This window comes from Mycetomoellerius zeteki, unplaced genomic scaffold, assembly GCF_001594055.1.
Source record: "Mycetomoellerius zeteki isolate Tzet28-1 unplaced genomic scaffold, Tzet1.0 scaffold110, whole genome shotgun sequence".
Taxonomy (NCBI): Eukaryota; Metazoa; Arthropoda; class Insecta; order Hymenoptera; family Formicidae; genus Mycetomoellerius; species Mycetomoellerius zeteki.
The window spans coordinates 52,129-69,795 of NW_017256018.1; the positions used below are offsets into that span (position 1 = coordinate 52,129).

The following is a 17,667-nucleotide window of genomic DNA, read 5'->3' on the forward strand; positions in this document are numbered from 1 at the left end:
CCATATTTTACCATCTAATTTGTTGCAGCAGCCAATCTTTTTTTTCAGTGTAAATCTGGAAATAATGTTGGATCATCGAAATAATTATATAAGCGTTGACAACAATGCCGCAAAAAATTTTAACGAGCATCCTACATAAATTATTACGATGAGCCAAACAAAATTATTGACCTATTCACATATTTCTCGTTAATAGTGATAAAACAAGTTAAAATGGCGACGAAAGGTCACTGAATTCCAGAGAGACGCTGTTCCAACTATGCAATTTCTAATAATATAAACGAGCGATAAATAGTTGTTTTTAAAATTGTACATACGAAATCGGACGCGCACATGCGTGACATTTTCGTCCGATTTACAACCGTGCTTGTACACGTGTTTCGTTCTAAGTGCTCGTCGTCGCAATGAGCATCTCGGTGAGTTCGAGACGAGACAACGGCGTCGGCAGCGGCGACATTACGGCGCTGTTATTTCACGGCTGGTTACTAAAAATTATTGCGTAAGAAACGCGCTTTCAACTTTTCTCTCTCTCTTTCTTTTCTACAGTCACGGTCTCGTTCTAAGAGATTACTGCGTAAGGGAACCAAAGGGGTTTCCAGGTCGCGTCACACTTCGCCACAACTACCGCGTTCTCCTCCATTAATCACTCGACGATCTCGCGAGAAAAAGAGAAAAAATAAGAGGGGGAGGAGTGTAGGAGAAAAAAAAAGGAGAGAGAAATAAGCGCTATTTATTTTGCGTCCTGGGACTCAGTCCCTTAACACGCGAGACACATTATTGTATTGTACAAGATTATAATATTGATACAGGAATACATGGCCTAAAAGCTTGATACACCGACAGAAAAGTGCTTGGTACTTGTGAGTATAATTTCATGATAAGACAATTATTGTTAGAAGCTTCAGTTTTATGATTATTACTGCAGTAATGTTAGTAATAATAACAATATATTTTTAGTACTCTTAAACATGAAAAAATTATACTAGAAATTATAGTAACTTTAAATATTTATTACAAATATTAAATATATTTTATACTTACGATTAGTAAAATATCAAGATATAAATGATAAGAAAAATAAACATTTTTATTCAGTGCAACCTAAATGCAATCGTAATTATAGTGAATATAATTGTTTTTCTAAATTCATATCTACTATTTATGAGATTTTCTATGTAACTACAGATTTTCAAGCAATATGTAACTATTATAAATAGCACTATTTGCATGGTTAAAATGACTATAAATATAGTTGTTCCAAAAAAGTAACTATATAAATTATAGTTAAGGAGATTCTTCAGTCATTTGACATAATATAGAAATTTGATCAAATTTTGATAACAAATTTGTTATAAAAATAGAGGCATTCCTAAATTAAAAAAAATTTTTTTTACCATCTGGATCGAAAGTTATTTCAATAAAAAAAGTAATATTTTTTAAATTTGTACTCTAATAGAAATATATGAAAATGTATTACAAAATAATGATAAAAATCTCAATTTTTTATATAAGTACTATATGAATTCAAAAATATTTATTTAAAGTTATATATTAAGATGCAGAGATTAATTGTTCAGTAAATAAACCAAATATTTATTTGTTATAAACTTGGTGAATCTCAATGAAACTTTGCACAAGTCATGCTTAGTACTTAATATATTTATATTAAAAAATTTAGATTTTTATTATTTAAAAAATTTTTGTTTATAACAATAAAACTAATAACAAATAAAATAAATAATCTATAAAAATGTGTTGCTCAATGAAAACAGAATGTTATGAACACAACTTTCATATGTATGTAGTTTGTTTAAAGCGTAAATATTAATATATGTGTTTTATGATTGGAGAACCTCCTTAAATTATAGTAACTGCAATCAGAGTGCAATAATAAAAAAATGAATTTTTAAAAAATTAAAATAAAAAATAAAATAAAAATAACAGTAGAAACATGTTCGTGTAAGAATACAATGTGTGTGTATAGTATGTGTGGAGTATGTGTAAAGAACAAGCTGAGAGAGAGAGAGAGAGAGAGAGAGAGAGAGCGTGCGACGACACCCACCAAAACGCCGGAACCGATTGGCGTCGAGTTGTTCTCAAACGAGAGAGATTATCCCTTCTAAATTCGATTGAGGCAAGATGAATTGGAGTCTAGGTTGCGGTAGCTTCCCACGACTCGATTCAACTTGCCGAACGTCGCGTCTTGTCACCGGTAGCTTTCACTTTCGCCTGTCGCGAAGTTCCTCACAAAATCTCGAACGCGCGCGCGAGAATCCGATCCGCTCGTCCTTGTGTCCTCCACCAAAAGGAATCATTGCCAAACCTTTTAGGGAAATTGAAAGCCCTGATTTATGGAGTACGTTCCTGCAATTTGCAATTGTAAAAGCAATTGATTGGATAATTCGAATCGTTTCTTGCCTGCATTTATCTCTTAGGCTTGCATATAGATACACGGCTCGATCTCGGGAGTTAACCTAATCAGTCTAATTGATTGACTTGACATCCGAGACATTAGTCTCTTGATCTGTGTTTTGTTCCATTCGACGAACATGTTGCATTTCTAAAGTGATCAGACTAGAGATCGAGATTAGGATTATTGGATTGAAATTTAACCAATCAAAGTAAAGTTTACTAATCGTGAGATTGATTTTTTTTCTTTGATTGGTTAAATTCTAATTCAATCTCTAGTATGATCACGGCTTAAGGATGTCAAAATGTGGAAGCCAGATGCCGTCAGTTCTCAGAATGGCGCAGTTTTAGATAGAAAGATAATTTTTTCACAAAGTGTGATATCTACCATATTAGAGAAATTAGGATTCTATACAAAAATCCCATAATATTTTCTCCTTCCGCCTTAGATATTTTAACAAATGCTGTTCCAGTCTATGCTATTTATATTTTTCATGTTATATTTTTCTATTTTCGCAAAAAGTGAACTATGTGAATTTACAGTACCCTTACAATAAAAATGTGCAGTAAATTTACAAACCATGTAACGTTTTGCTGCAATTTCACAATATTTGTAAATTTACAATAGAAATTTGTTGTGAATATGCAAAACTGGCGTGCGTATTAGAGATTTGCACATACTTTATCGCAAAATATTATTGTAATTTCACAATATACCCAGATAGAACACGGAGACATAATTAAGTCATAATGACATCACAGAACGTCATCATGACATCATTTGATACCTAAAAATTGACTTATATAAGTGACGAATGAAGTCATGATAATGTCCTCATGACTTTTGTGTTCTACTTGGGTAACTATTTAAATTTACAGCACATTTTTGTTGGATAAAAACTTCCAACTTTGAAGGTTTACAACAGAAAGGACTATGCCTTAAAAGACCGGTTTTATAGGGAAATTTGGGCCCTGGAAGAACAACTTTGAGACATGCCTAAAATTTTAAGATATCAAAACAAAATAAAAAATTTCATAAGTCTAACTTTATAGAAGAAATTTCCTGAGTGTTATATTGGCCACATTTCAATTAGGCAATTAAAACCTTTTATTTCATACTTTGAGTGAGTCTCTCTCCCCTCTTCATCGATTAATATATATCACTTATAACTATTCATTTGGGGTCCAAAAAAGGTTTTAGTCTTCGTCTAGATTGGACATACTATCTTGATTAAAAAGTTCCCGGAATTCATTCAGAAAATTCAAAATACAAGTTTATTCATCAAAAGTGATATTGTCCCCTTCAAAGTACTCCCCATCGACTGCAACGCACTTATGCCAGCGCTTGATCCAGCTCTCGGAACATTTCTGGAACTCTATTGTCGGTATAGCCATCAGAGCCGTCTTCGATTTTTCCATTACCTCTTAGTAGTGGTTTTTTGACTCGATCGAACAGAAAAAAATCGCAGGGAGCCATATCGGGTGAATTCGATGGCTGTTGGATGGTATTCGTTTCGTTCTTGGTCAAAAAATTTAATACAAACTCGTTGTTGCAAATTCAACTCCATTTTTAAAACTGTAAAAAATCGAAAACCGTGCAGAGGTAGATGTACTCAAGACGGCGTAACTTTTACAAATGTCAAGCTATGGCGATAAAATTTGGTGGAAATGTCAATGATAGATGTGGCAACCTAACCAAAAAAACAGAACTCAAATCAGCTGACTCAGAGCATCACCTGGTGGTAATTCCGGGAACTTTTTGATCAAGGTAGTATTCCAAATACTAGATGATTCGAAAAATCGAATAAAACTAGTCCTAAATGGTACACAATACATGATTATAATAGCGAACTTTGAACAGCTGTAGCACTCAAGGGGACTCATTTTACAAAGTTGTGCATATGGAACTTTTTCTTTTTTGAATTTGAAATAATGTACCAATCTTTGTCTTAAATACATTATTCGTTTGAACAGATAATGTCTACCTTCGGTATTCGCGTGATCAAATTGTACTGCACAAACATAATTGATATAGCATGTAATACTGTTCGTTTAATCCTGTTGTTAGACGTATAAGCCATTGTTTTCGTAATTTCGGCCAAAAAATATAATGGTTATTCTAAGAAGGCAATTATTTACGTGAACCTCTATCATAACTTCTATCAATATATTGTGCCATTTTCAAACAAATAATTTGTTTCATTGTTTGTATACATTGTAACTAAATAATATATTATTTGATCGAAAGACATTACTTCAAATAATAATGTTACTTCTATCAAATAATAGAGATTTCTCGAATGAAACAACAAAATTTTTATTCAAACAAATAATGTTTCGTACAAGCATATGTTGTTACAACAAAACAAATTTTAATCAAATAAATAGGAATACTAAATTCAAAGGAACTTTTTTCTCTGTATGAAAATATATCTTTTAAATGATAAGAGATAAGATGATCATATGCAGAACAAAAATAGTCTGTATCGAGCCCTGCATCTACCTCATGCTATTAATTGCGCATACGCCGTACGCCGTATGTAAAAGAAGTTATACCTACTGTGATCAGACAAGCCAGGTAAGTGTAAATTTACGATTTTATACTTTTTTGCTTTAAACTTTGCTTTCAAATAAAATACTTTTTATCATATTTTCATTTTATTAATTCTAAAATACGTTTTCTCAAAAGATATGTGCATGATTTTTTAAATATTTTTCAGTGATTTCTCTCAAATATATTCATATAAATTTTGACAACATCGGTTTGGGGTTAAAAGTACCGTATCGCTAGTAGAGTACATTGTAACACCATTACAATTAACGGTAAATGTTAAGAAAAGCCCGCTTACTTCAAATTTTGATAAAAATACATTGAATCGATGCGTTTTCGCGTAAAAATAAAGATTTGACAAATGAAAAGAAAAATGTGTCGCTCTGCTTCGTGAACCGAAATATTTTAAGTTAAAATTAACGATTATTCAGGAAATACTGTCAGTCACGAAATACTGCGATACGAGCACGACTGAGGTCACATTTTCATGCTCTATGGCCACGTGCGAATGCATTGTAAGTATTATATTTCTTATTGTAATAGATATTATTCACTGTTTTAGAAACACAAGTTCACTGTTTTGAAACAAATTCTCTGCTCTAAAACACAAATTTACTGTTTTAGAAACAAAAATAATAGATAATTGCTGTTTTAGAACAGATAATTTATTTTTAAAGCATTGAATTTGTGTTTTTAAAGCAGTGAATTTGTGTTTTAGAACAGATAATTTGTTTTTAAAGCAGTGAATTTCGATCTGTTATAGAACAGATAAGTTGTTTTTAGAACATGTTACAACTTTCCTTAGCTCCGTTTTATTTTTCCCCAAATCGGAGCAAGATGTACTAATTCGGATTTTAATATTTTACTCAAAACAGCCTAAAATTATATCTTTTTGCAAATAGTATGATAAATCTAAATAGTCGTTGCGTCATGTGCATTAAAAGAAATAAACATATATGTTAAAAATAAAGAAATATATATATATATTTCTAAAAATTGATACACCGTGTCCCCAGTCTCCCCTACATAAGTTGAAGGAGTTCCTCAAGCAAAGGGTAATTCCTCGAAAAAATCTTTCGTCTTTTGAAAAACTACTTATCGCCAACCAAACCAAATTCTCGCCTTTATTTAAAAATCTTTTCATCAATCTAATCTCTCAAATAGTATAGAGAATAAAAAAATAATTCGTTTAAAATCCCCGAATTATGAAATGTAAGAACAAATATAGAAGAATATCTTGAATTCATAACGATTATTTGTGCTATCTGGGCTAACTTCTTCCTGTTGCTATGAATAACAACATCGACACATTATCATTATATCTAATGTTAAAATACCGATAAACATTGTTACTAAAATACGAAATACCTTTCGATGATGCAGAGAGGGAAAGAAAAAAAAAGAATTTCTTACCCGGGGTCTACGTGACTGGGCGGCAATTCCTGACCGATCGCCGGCAGTATCGATCAAGGTCGCGATGATCAGCCGGCCGAGAATTGTTTATGCGATCTTTTTATATGCGTAAAGGTGGAGTCAGGCCAAACAATGAGCTAAAGTTACTAGATTTATAAGGTATCACAATGGTAAATCCATTTTTTTTCAGCATTTGATGCCAAACTGGCAGATAGTGCACATAATGTACTCTCAGATAGTACAGAGTTCAGAAAGAATTAAAAAAAAATTCAGTTGTATATTCTGAGTTCCTTTTTAGATGCAAAAAACATTCTTTTCAGAATTTTTCAAAAGAATTCTTTTTGCACCTGAAAATGAATTCAGAATTGATAACACGACTGAATTCTTTTTTAACTCTCTGTGCTATCTGGACTATACAACATGAAATGTTTCAAAAATATTTCATCGCAAGATTTGAAATATTTCAGAAATTTTTCATAAAATATTTCTAAAATATTTCACGTTATGGCTATATTTCAGCTACACATTAAGTGTAGCTATTTTAATCTGTGCGAAATTGTCCATACATTTTTTGTTGAAACTAAACATTTACGCCAAATAAATCCATATTAGACCAAATATTATACAATAAATTAAACATTCGTACATATTTCATTATTTATAAATAAACTGATTATAAAAAATTGATATTTTCCAATTATATTTTCCCTCACAAAATACATTTATACAACTACGTAAGTTTGGAATGGCCACGTCTTGAAATCTGTTTTCTGTGGCTAAACTAGTATACACTTTTGAAGCTTACAGTGAAATAGGTATACGTTTGATATTTGATGAAAAAGAGAAAGGAATTCTAATGCAAAAATAAAAGATGGTACTTCATAAATTTAGTGACTTTGCAACGAGCGCAAATGAACGCAAATGAACAACTTACTTCGATGAGGACAGTGCCAGACTGTCCTGCGATATCTTTCTCACCGAAGCATCTCCCTGAAGCAAGTTGTTCGTTCATGTTTGTTCGCGTTTGTTCGTTTGATTTGTGACTCTAATTGATCAGAAAAAACCTTCCCTCTATTCATCACTGTCATCATTAATATAAATATTTATAATCGTTTATCCTTGACAGTTTGATCTAAATTCATTTTAAAGGTCATCACCCATGCTAACAAAAGAAAATTCGTTCGTTTATGTTTGTTCTTGTGCTTGTTCATTTGTGCTTGTTCAATCGCTTTATCGAGATCCGGTTATAAATGGCGTACGTGCGAATTTGCACGTTCCCTCTGCGATCCACTGCTATTTATGGCTGCGAATTATTTTTTCGATGGTACCGGTTGATTGTATCCTTGATTTGACATAAAAAATATCCCCACATGGAGGAAAGTCACAACGATACCGGTTGTCCTCTCAGTCGGTCGAAGATGACGTTGAAGTCTTACAATTTGAAAAATTCACAATAAAAGACTCCTTTACTTGTAACTTACGAATAGAAATTGAGAGAAGGTAAGAAGTATCGAAGTCTGAATGAAGAATAGAGACAGACTAGAAGTTCACGAGAATTCAGAACAGTATATACACAGGATACTAACAATAAGTACTCTGAAAGATTTTAAGAGATGATTTCTCACATAAATTCAAAACGAAAACTTCATATATCTGTAACGGTTTAATTTCAAAGATACAGGGTATCAAAGTTGAAGGAAAAATTTCGTTTCTTCCAAAAATGTCAAAAATCACTCAAGTTATTTTGATGAAACTTTAAACATACACAAAGTGATATTGGAAATTTTTGGAAGAACCGAAATTTTTCCTTCAACTTTGACTCCCTGTATCTCTGAAACTAAGCAATTTCGTCTTGAATTTGTGTGGGAAATCATCCTTTAAAATCTTTTAGAAAGTACTTGCAATTAGTGTCTATCCTATATGCCAATTACTCATCGAGCATTCATTTCAATTAATCAATTAATTAAATTGATTGAATAAACTCAATTTGACAGTTACCTAATATTCCTTGACGCTTCAATGTTTTCGTAAAAAAATTATCGAAGAAACAAGTACGAAGAAACACATCCGGAAAAAATGCTGTATTAACAGCATTAGTCGACAGCAATCTATAAATAATCTTATTAATTCAATCACAATAATAATGAAACAAATATGTCATGCTTTAATACATGTTATTTGTTTAATTAAAAAACTGTGGCACACAAGAAACGTAAGGCAGTATGACGTAAATTCAACAGTAGCAAATCCAACATACTGATTTGCTTATTGCTTACAGTTTTTGTATGCTATAGCATTTATACTGTCATTGAATGAACAAAATTGTTTCCAATTAAACTGTTATTGGCTAATACTCTTAATGCAACATTATTTTTTCCGGTTTTGCTCAAGTAAACATTTAGGTAAACATAGATCTGAAAATCATTTTTTTCAACCATCGAAATATTGATGTAGGACGCTGAAACTGATTTATTGCATTGAAAAGAATACTAAATTTTAATAAATATTTGTTCCAATAGTTCTAAATAAATATGGAGAGACTGGGGGACAGTTGTACCAATTTTTAGAAATATACATATATTTCTTTTTTTATTTATAACATATACGTTTATTTCTTTTAATGTACATGACAACAACTATTTAGATTTATCATACTATTTGCAAAAAGGTGTAATTTTAAGCTGTTTACGAGTAAAATATCAAAATCCGAATTAGTACATCTTACTCCGATTTGGGGCAAAATGAAACAGAGCTAGAGAAAGTTGTAACATGTTCTAAAAACAACCCGTGTAGAAAATTGTTAGGGGGCTTAAAAAAGGACCTGATTAGTATGCCCTAAAATTAATCGGGCCCTATTAGGGTAGATAACTTGGGCCCTACATGGCCCTACATGGTAAGAAATTGTTTACCAGGTCCCTATAAGAAAAAATTATCGGGGACCTATAAGGAAAAATTATCAGGGCCCTATAAGGAAAAATTATCAGGGCCTTATAAGGAAATATTAGGACCTTACAAGAAAATCTCATCGGGCCCTATTGTTGCTATATCTATAAAATAAAAAACACTTTCCGCTGAACGTGAAAATTAATTTTATGGTATTTTGAAACGGTCACCCATCCGAATGCTAATCGCGTTGCTTGACCTCTGTAATCATACGGAAACTGCTACTTCGATGATCCACGAATATTAAATGTTAATAAATTGTATAATTGTGACATATCTGTCAATATAATCCTGATAGAAATTTGTGCAATTTAACTGAACATCCAGTCAGTTACTATTATATTTGCTATCGAATACTATATATTAATTCCTCTTGATATACGAAAATAATATATATGTAACTGAGCACAATTAGTTAGATAATTATTCAATTTAATATCCTCAACGCCAATAATTAAAATTATGTTCAGTAGACACGTTTTTTACAAAATGAAAAAATTTGGTAGAAAAAGATCGCTGTATCCTACGAGATATTAAACTTAACTTAAAGTTAACAACTGTTTATAGGTTAGGAAATCTATCATATATAGCACATACTCTACCGCTTGGCATCTCTAATAAATCCTTTCCAGGCCCTTATAAGTTAGCCCTAATCAATAAGTATTTATAAAGTTGAAGCATCCCTATCAAATCCCGATAAGGGCCTTATCAGATATAAATAAGGAAGTCTTACTTATGGCATTCCTAATAAATCCTTTCCAGGTTCCTATAAGTCAGCCCTAATAAATAAGTATTTATAAAGTTGATGCATCTCTATCAAATCCCGATGAAGGCCTTATCAGATATAAATGAAGAAGCTTTTCTTATGGCATCCCTAATAAATCCTTTCCAGATCCCTATAAGCCAGTCCTAGTAAATAAGTATTTATAAAGTTGATGCATCCCTATCAAATCCCGATGAGAGCCTTATCAGGTATAAATAAGGAAGCCTTACTATGACATCCCTAATAAATTATGATTGGGACCTTATTAGGTTAAAATAAGGAAATCTTTCTTATGGCATTCTTCTTGTTTCCAAACTTGAAAAAATGACTCGGTAGAAAAAGATTCACGTCGAATGAGGAGGTCATTGCCGAAACAGAGGCCTATTTTGCAGAGTTCGACAAATCGTATTTTTCGGAGGGGTTAAAAAAATGGCAGAAACATTGGGAAAAGTGTATCCTCCTAAAAGAGGATTACGTTGAAAAAAAAGTTTTGTGAAAATCTTGCGTCTTCATTACTAACACGGGTACTTATTGATTTGCCCTCATACATACACGGAGAGAATTTTCTTTCACAATTTACCCTGAAAATATAGTAGTTGTAGTACAGTACAATATTTTAAAGATTTTTACATGCACTTCAGTAAAATTGATCAAATTATTTTATACTTTATTGTAGTTTTATTAATGAATGAGAGAAATTTACATTAAAAAATTCTTCGAAATGCAATGTTGTCCCACGACTGTCATATTTTCAGGGTAAATTTTAAGAAAAAATTCTCTCATAACTTCTTTTACATGCAACGCATGCGATTGATGGCATGAAGCAGATGCAGGTCTCGATACCGATTATTTTTATTCTTCATATGATCATCTTATCTCTTATCATTTAAAATATTTACGCATTGTTACAACTTACCCCCGTTGCAACTATCTCCAGTTACCCCTATATTTATTTCATACGAAAATCATTAATTTGATTAAACTATCATTTTTTTATTGTGTAGATATTTATTTATTGTAAGTAAATGTATTTAGTACTATCTAAAGAAATACGTATTAAGATTTAGTAAATTTTTTTCAGTACAGCATGTTATCAACACTTAATCGTCCTACATAATTATTTCGGTGCAACAAAATTATTTTCAAATCTTTATCTGGCTAAATATTTAGGTAGCAAAGCCGTTCTTTCCTTTGTGTACAAATTCCATCCCTTATACGGTTTCGTGACCTGAGAATCGAGGTAGACTGGTTCGCGATTCTAATAACCGACAATATGCGGGCACTCGGGCAGGCCTGCCACTGGCGCAATCGTCTGCGATTACGTAATGGAATTCGATAATCGAGCGAGTCGACCTACCCGCGTCTATATGAACGTCTATCCGCTATACGAAGCTCGAGTCTCCTGGACTCCGACTGCAACCGTCGGGTTTCTCGAGAACAGAACCGCAACCGTCGGGTTTCTCGAAGAGACGCTCGAAATTGCAAAATCCGAATTTATTCGACGAAAGGGCCACATTTCTCCGATCCTTCGGCAATCCACATGGAACCATGGCCGACTGGTGAATTTATCTAAACAGCATAGAATCGTGCACGAATGTGCGCGAATTACACGAACTGGCCTTTCACCGACAGTCAGGCGGCAAACACAGTAATAACGCATCGAAATTTCCATACTTCTGCGAACTGGGTTAGATGTTTATCGTGCTATTTCATAACTTACCTCCGAGACCTTATTAAGTCGGACTCCACTTGAAACTCATCGAAAAACGCAGTTTGAGCCACATTTCGAGTGGTTGAAAGGAGGATGTTAAAAAAAGGGATCGATTTCTGTACAAAAAGGTGTAAATAAAAGAAATAGTGTTCTTAGATTTGACCTCCTGGTTATGATAAAGTTATAAAACTTTTTTCGTCGTATCCAGGAGGTCCAAATCTACAAAAAACACTATTCCTTTTATTTACTCCTTTTTGGACTGAACCGATTCCTTTTTATAACATCCTTCTTTAGTCCTTGAAAAATCTTTTTTTCTTTCTCGACTAAAAAGAAACTGACAAGACTGTCGGCTGTTGTTAAAAAATAATGCATGACGAGAGACACATACTTTGCGCATAATAATTATCTAATTAATGACCGAGCAAGAAGTGGCTGAGAAGTCAGAAAAGAATGCATTGAATAATTTTGCAGTCGGCCGTAGAAGTGACTGAAAAGTGACGTTCCCTCATTTATCGCGTCACCTCGGTTTTCTTACGAGCGCAGCTTACAGATTATACGTGCGCTCGCTCCCGAAGACGTGTGCCTGTATCATCGCATATACCGGGTGGTAGGGATGTGCGATATGGTAAAAATACACGTTACGGGGAAAAAACGATTTTTTTGCTCTCTAAATTTCTTGGAAGAGTGAAAATATTTGCACTCTTGAACAAGAGTGGCAGATTTTCACTCTTTAGAGTGAGATTCACTCCAAAGGAAAGAAATCTCATTTCTTTTTTGGAGTGAATCTTAATAAAAAGAATGAAATCTCACACACACATTTCAAAAGAGTAAAAGTACTGCCACTATTGAAAAATAATGAAAGTATTTACACTTTTGAACCAGAGTGACAGATTTCACTTTTTTTCAAATAAGGTTCATTCCAAAAAGGAGTGAGAGTTCTTTTCTTTCGAGCGAATCTCACTCAAAAAGAGTGAAAATCTGCCAATCTTATTCAAGAATGCAAACATTATCACTCTTTCAATAGTGGCAGCAATTTCACTCTTTTGGAGTGAGATTTCATCCCAAGAAATTTAGAGAGCGTAAAAATGTTGGTTGGAAATCGCCTTTGAACTTCAAAAGCGATTTGTAACCGACATTTTTGCTAAATATCGATTTTTTTCGTGTAATGATACGTGTGTCGAATCGATACTATCGATATGCCTATCGCACATCCCTACCGAGTGGGTGGCCGGCGCCACAGTTAAATGAAAGAGAGAACAGGGAGGCGCAAATCCCGGGCCCGGTTCGGCCAACTGGATGGCCATGGAACATGAAAGTGTGTCCCACATTTCGTAATCCGCGATCTGATCTTTCGGACGTGCGACATTTTCATCGAGCTTGTTTTTACAACTGTTGCTGCAACTCGCACGCATCGCCTCCACCTTTCTACCCCTTTTAACCTTTCCTCTTCGAGATAGAAGAGTCAAGCGAGGTTCCAAACTCGATATGATCTCTCGCCTTAAGATTTAGACGGAAACTTAGAGTCCGAAAGAAAAGACACGCGTCTGTCTATAAATTAACACGTATTCAGTAAAGGCAAAGATGATAATGTAGACCATACTTAAAATTCTATTGTAATTAACACCATCTCTTGTAAAAGGTTTTTAATTTATTTTTAGATATCGAAGTTGTGAAACAATCGTCGCCACGACTGATGCGACATTGTTGACAACTGATGTTTATTTATTACAAGGTACATCAAAATTTTTTTCGTATGATTTTTAATGTCAAATTTAACGTGGTTTAAATTTCGTAAGCAACGAGATAATATCCTAAATTAATTAAGGTACTGTTCTTCTATTTTGAGAAAGTAAGTAAACTTGATTAATTATAGCCTTGGCCAAAAATATTAGGCACCTTATTAATCATTATTTAAAGTTTTATAGCTCAAAAATTGATTTATGACATTTGATGTAAATTATATACTTTGTTTCAAGAACTCTTTAAACTTATACTTAATGTCGGTAATTAATAGGTAACAATGCAGATAAAAGAATTTTGCAGATAAATGAAGAAAATATAGACGTTTAATATTTTTTATCAAGATTACATTTTCGCCAGGATATAATTAAATGTAAATTTTGTTAATGTTTGGCGGGACACACATTGGAAAGCGTTTTTCAATGTGTCAAAAATTTTTCTAGTTATTATTTCAAGATAGTTCAAGTGTTCCTATAGATATCTGCGAACAGATGCTCGTAGTAAACATTTACAAGGACAGGATCCACGCAAAAGTATTGCTAGGAGAATATATATTCATGAAGAAACTTCACAGAAACTTCTCAATATCTCAATATATTCAGAATTTTCTGTGAATTCAAGCATAAGAAGTTCAAATAGATCTGAAGAATTCAGATTCTGTAAAAGTGTAGACAAAGATTCACTTTATCATCACACTCAGATAGTCACATGATGTCTCTTGTAAAGATTTTTCCCATTTTGTAAACGTCTTCATTATTTCACAAGTATTTTACGTTAAAGTTAAATTAATAAATTATCGTTCGTGATATCATTAACTTGAATATAAATAAAAAATAAAAATTACAAAAAACAAAATACACTGACATCTCTCCGATATCGTTATTCCGAGCATGTATAAAATTTCCCCCATTTCACTCGTACAAATAATTATACTTTTTGGAATAAATCAATGTAATGTATTTTTTTTTTTAAAGTTCACATTTTCCCCTTTTCAAAACACTACTTATTTTTATTTATATCTTTTTTTATCATAATAAAGATATGATTTTTTCAAAAAAAGCTGATTATTGCACTCTTTTTATAAATTGTTCTTTACTATTCTTTGGCATAACTTTTTCAATTATTATCAAAACCTTTTTATGTTTTGATATTTCAATTCTATACATTGTGGCATTTCATAAGAAAAAAAAATATATTTTCCATTGAGATTCGTGATAATTACAGAGCCAGTCAAAATCGCCGTGGGTGACTTGAACCCAGACATGTAAATTAAGACTCTAAAACGAGACTTGTAGTTGAGGGTTAACGTGAGTCTTCACTGCTCCTACTCAATCATATCGTTATTTTCTACTAAAACAATAGTTATATTTGACACTACACAGTCAACTGTACTATATAGTGTCAAATTAACTATCGTTTTGATAAAAAATAACGATATATTTAGTAGGAACAGTGGCGACTCACGTTAGGTTAAATTTGACATTATAGATTTAACAGTGAAGAGGAACGACATTACGTTTTTTCTCTAACGTTAACTGCGTAATTAAACTTGACAGATAGGATGATATTAAATGCCTCCAAATATCACGTTCTGCAATTTTCTCGTTACTTCTTTTTTCATTATTATAAACACGGACAAGATATCGTGGTGCTGACGTCATACGTAGATTACTTCGGAATAGAGATAATTTAATAATGTTTCTTGTTTTTCTCAGAACGCGAAGTGTTTAATTTTATTTCAAGGAAGCTTTTGAAGACGTTAAAAAGGTTAAGAATCAACCATGTTCGCATATTAAAATCTTGTTGTTAACACCCATGCGTTGATACGACTCTCATCGCCACGAACCATTTCTGTGCATTACGCCATGCCCATCTTTAAAATCATGATATCACCAGAAAAGGAAGTGACTTTATTGCACAGCTTCGTGTTTTCGTAAATTTATTGTGAAAATTTATTCAAAACTTACTGGATTTCTCAATCTCTGAAGCACATTTTTACGTTGAATAATTGTGTAATGCCGCTCAATATTAGCGTCTTATATAGAAGTCTTAATATAGAAGTCTTCGCTTGGTAAAAGCAAAATATTTCCGAACCCGATAGTTTCATACGCAATCGGACAGGTAAATACGGAATTGTCAATTTCCGATCTGTTGATTCAATTGCGAAACTCCGCGCGAGTAACGAGAGTGCAATTAGGCTAAGATTGCCGAAATCGTACCACTTTTCACATAAAGGCTTATATCTCAGAAATTATGAAGAATATTTTTAAGTTTTTTTACAGCATAATAAATTACAATGTTTTCCCTTTCTTGCTAAAACTCCCTTGTCTAAAACTTTTAAAGCGAATTGTCACTCTGAAGAGTGAAATTTCACTCTTAAAAATTGAAAATTGAGACACTCTTTTTCAACACTGACTCAATTTTGTTCTTTAAAGTGAAATTCCACTCCAAAGACTTTAGAGAGTACGTAATTTTTTCATAATTTTTTGCATTATTATAATATTTTAAATGAGAATTGTTAACAAATAGTGCGATTTAGGAAATTCGTCTTTCTAAATCGCACTTTCATTAAAATCATTTGCAGGCTTATTGACTTATTCATTTAAAACGTTATAATAATGCAAAAAAAAAAAAAATTACGTAAGAAAGGGAAAATATTGTATTTTAGTGCAATTAACTTTAACCTTGATGTACTTTCTTTTTCTAGTTCTAGGAACCAGAAAAGCATAAAAAATAAGTTAAACCAAAATTAAACAGCATTAATACATTAATCGCGTGATGCATCGTCCCTGATGCATCAGTTTCGTTTTCTCTCTATTGTTGCGCAAACCCTTCTTAGACGGGAAGAACGAAATTGTGTGTCACGTGAATTTCAATGTCGCATTCTTCTCGCTACGCGAATGATTCATTCAACGTCCAAAATCAGCCATCAACCGATTAACTTGAGAGGTATCGAGGTAGCCACTCGCTCAAGCGAGTATTAGTTCTTTTTTTTAGATATTCATTTTCTTTTTACTATCTGTAACTATCACTTTTTCTACTATCTACTGTTATTTATCTTCATCGTGCGATAAAAATAACGTAATATAACGCCATCATGATCTGGTCACACATATGTAATAATATAAAAAAATGTAAAATTGTTGCATGCAAATACGTTATTTTATTGTCTCACAGAAATGGCCACAACATATCGCAATAGAATTTTATGATCTATTAAGCATACCTCGTTAGTCACTCGAGGCCATTTATCACAAATGTCATCGATAGCGGTTTTTTTTTCAATTGCGATAATGTTAGCATAAAATGACGAAGGAACTAGAAAGAGAAATACCGTCGAACTGCTGCGCCACGATCGCTATTGTTTCAAAATATTATGGTATATACCGAGAAAAATGTCTGGTTGAAAATGAATGAATCAAATGTATATATATATATATATATATAATATTGATTCATTCATTTTTAACTAGAAATTTTGTCAGTATTATATATCGAGAAAAAACAAAATTTTCATAATTTTTTAAATAGCGCCAGTTGAATATTTATTAAATGTAAATATATATTCATTTATGAGGTAATATATTTTGCAATAAATTATTTATAAGTTTCTAAGATAAATTATTTATATTTTTCCAAGATGCTTCTTATTAGCATCATTATTAAAGGAGTAATCAATTTAAGATGTTAATTTCAACTTCAGTTGCGATTGCACTTCAAGTCCGACAAACCGTACTTATCGGCGCTTAGTTTATAAAACTGAAATAATATATTTGCATTTAGTATTATTAAATACTAACTAAGAACCCTCTTTGAAAATAGGATTATTTTTATTAATTGATTTATTCTCATCATTATTCTAATCTACTTTCGATTTATAATTGTTCACATATTATTTATTTAGTACAAGGCCATTGATTTGATTTAACAATTACACTTTTTATTTAGTAAATATTTATTTACCCTTAATAAAAGTTATATTAGTACTCAAACAATTATTTATTAAGCAAAATTTAAAAAGAAAGCGGCCAGAAAGGAACAATATTAGATGTAATTCCGAAATCAAAATTATTTTATATAACAAGTGAGAGGAAGACAACAATTAAACCAATAATTGTAATAATAATGTCAAATACT

The 17,667-nt window shown here is 32.2% G+C and overlaps 1 protein-coding gene and 1 long non-coding RNA gene across 2 annotated transcripts in view; one reads left to right on the plus strand and one right to left on the minus strand.

Moving 5' to 3' along the window:
- LOC108726145 (uncharacterized) overlaps positions 1-4,825 on the plus strand; it is a 20,582-nt gene extending 15,757 nt beyond the window's left edge. The window contains exon 3 of the long non-coding RNA XR_001936786.1: positions 4,815-4,825. This is a non-coding gene — a long non-coding RNA (uncharacterized lncRNA). The remainder of the gene's footprint in view (positions 1-4,814) is intronic.
- LOC108726135 (cell growth regulator with RING finger domain protein 1) overlaps positions 1-17,667 on the minus strand; it is a 43,471-nt gene that overhangs the window by 6,429 nt on the left and 19,375 nt on the right. The window lies entirely within an intron of this gene.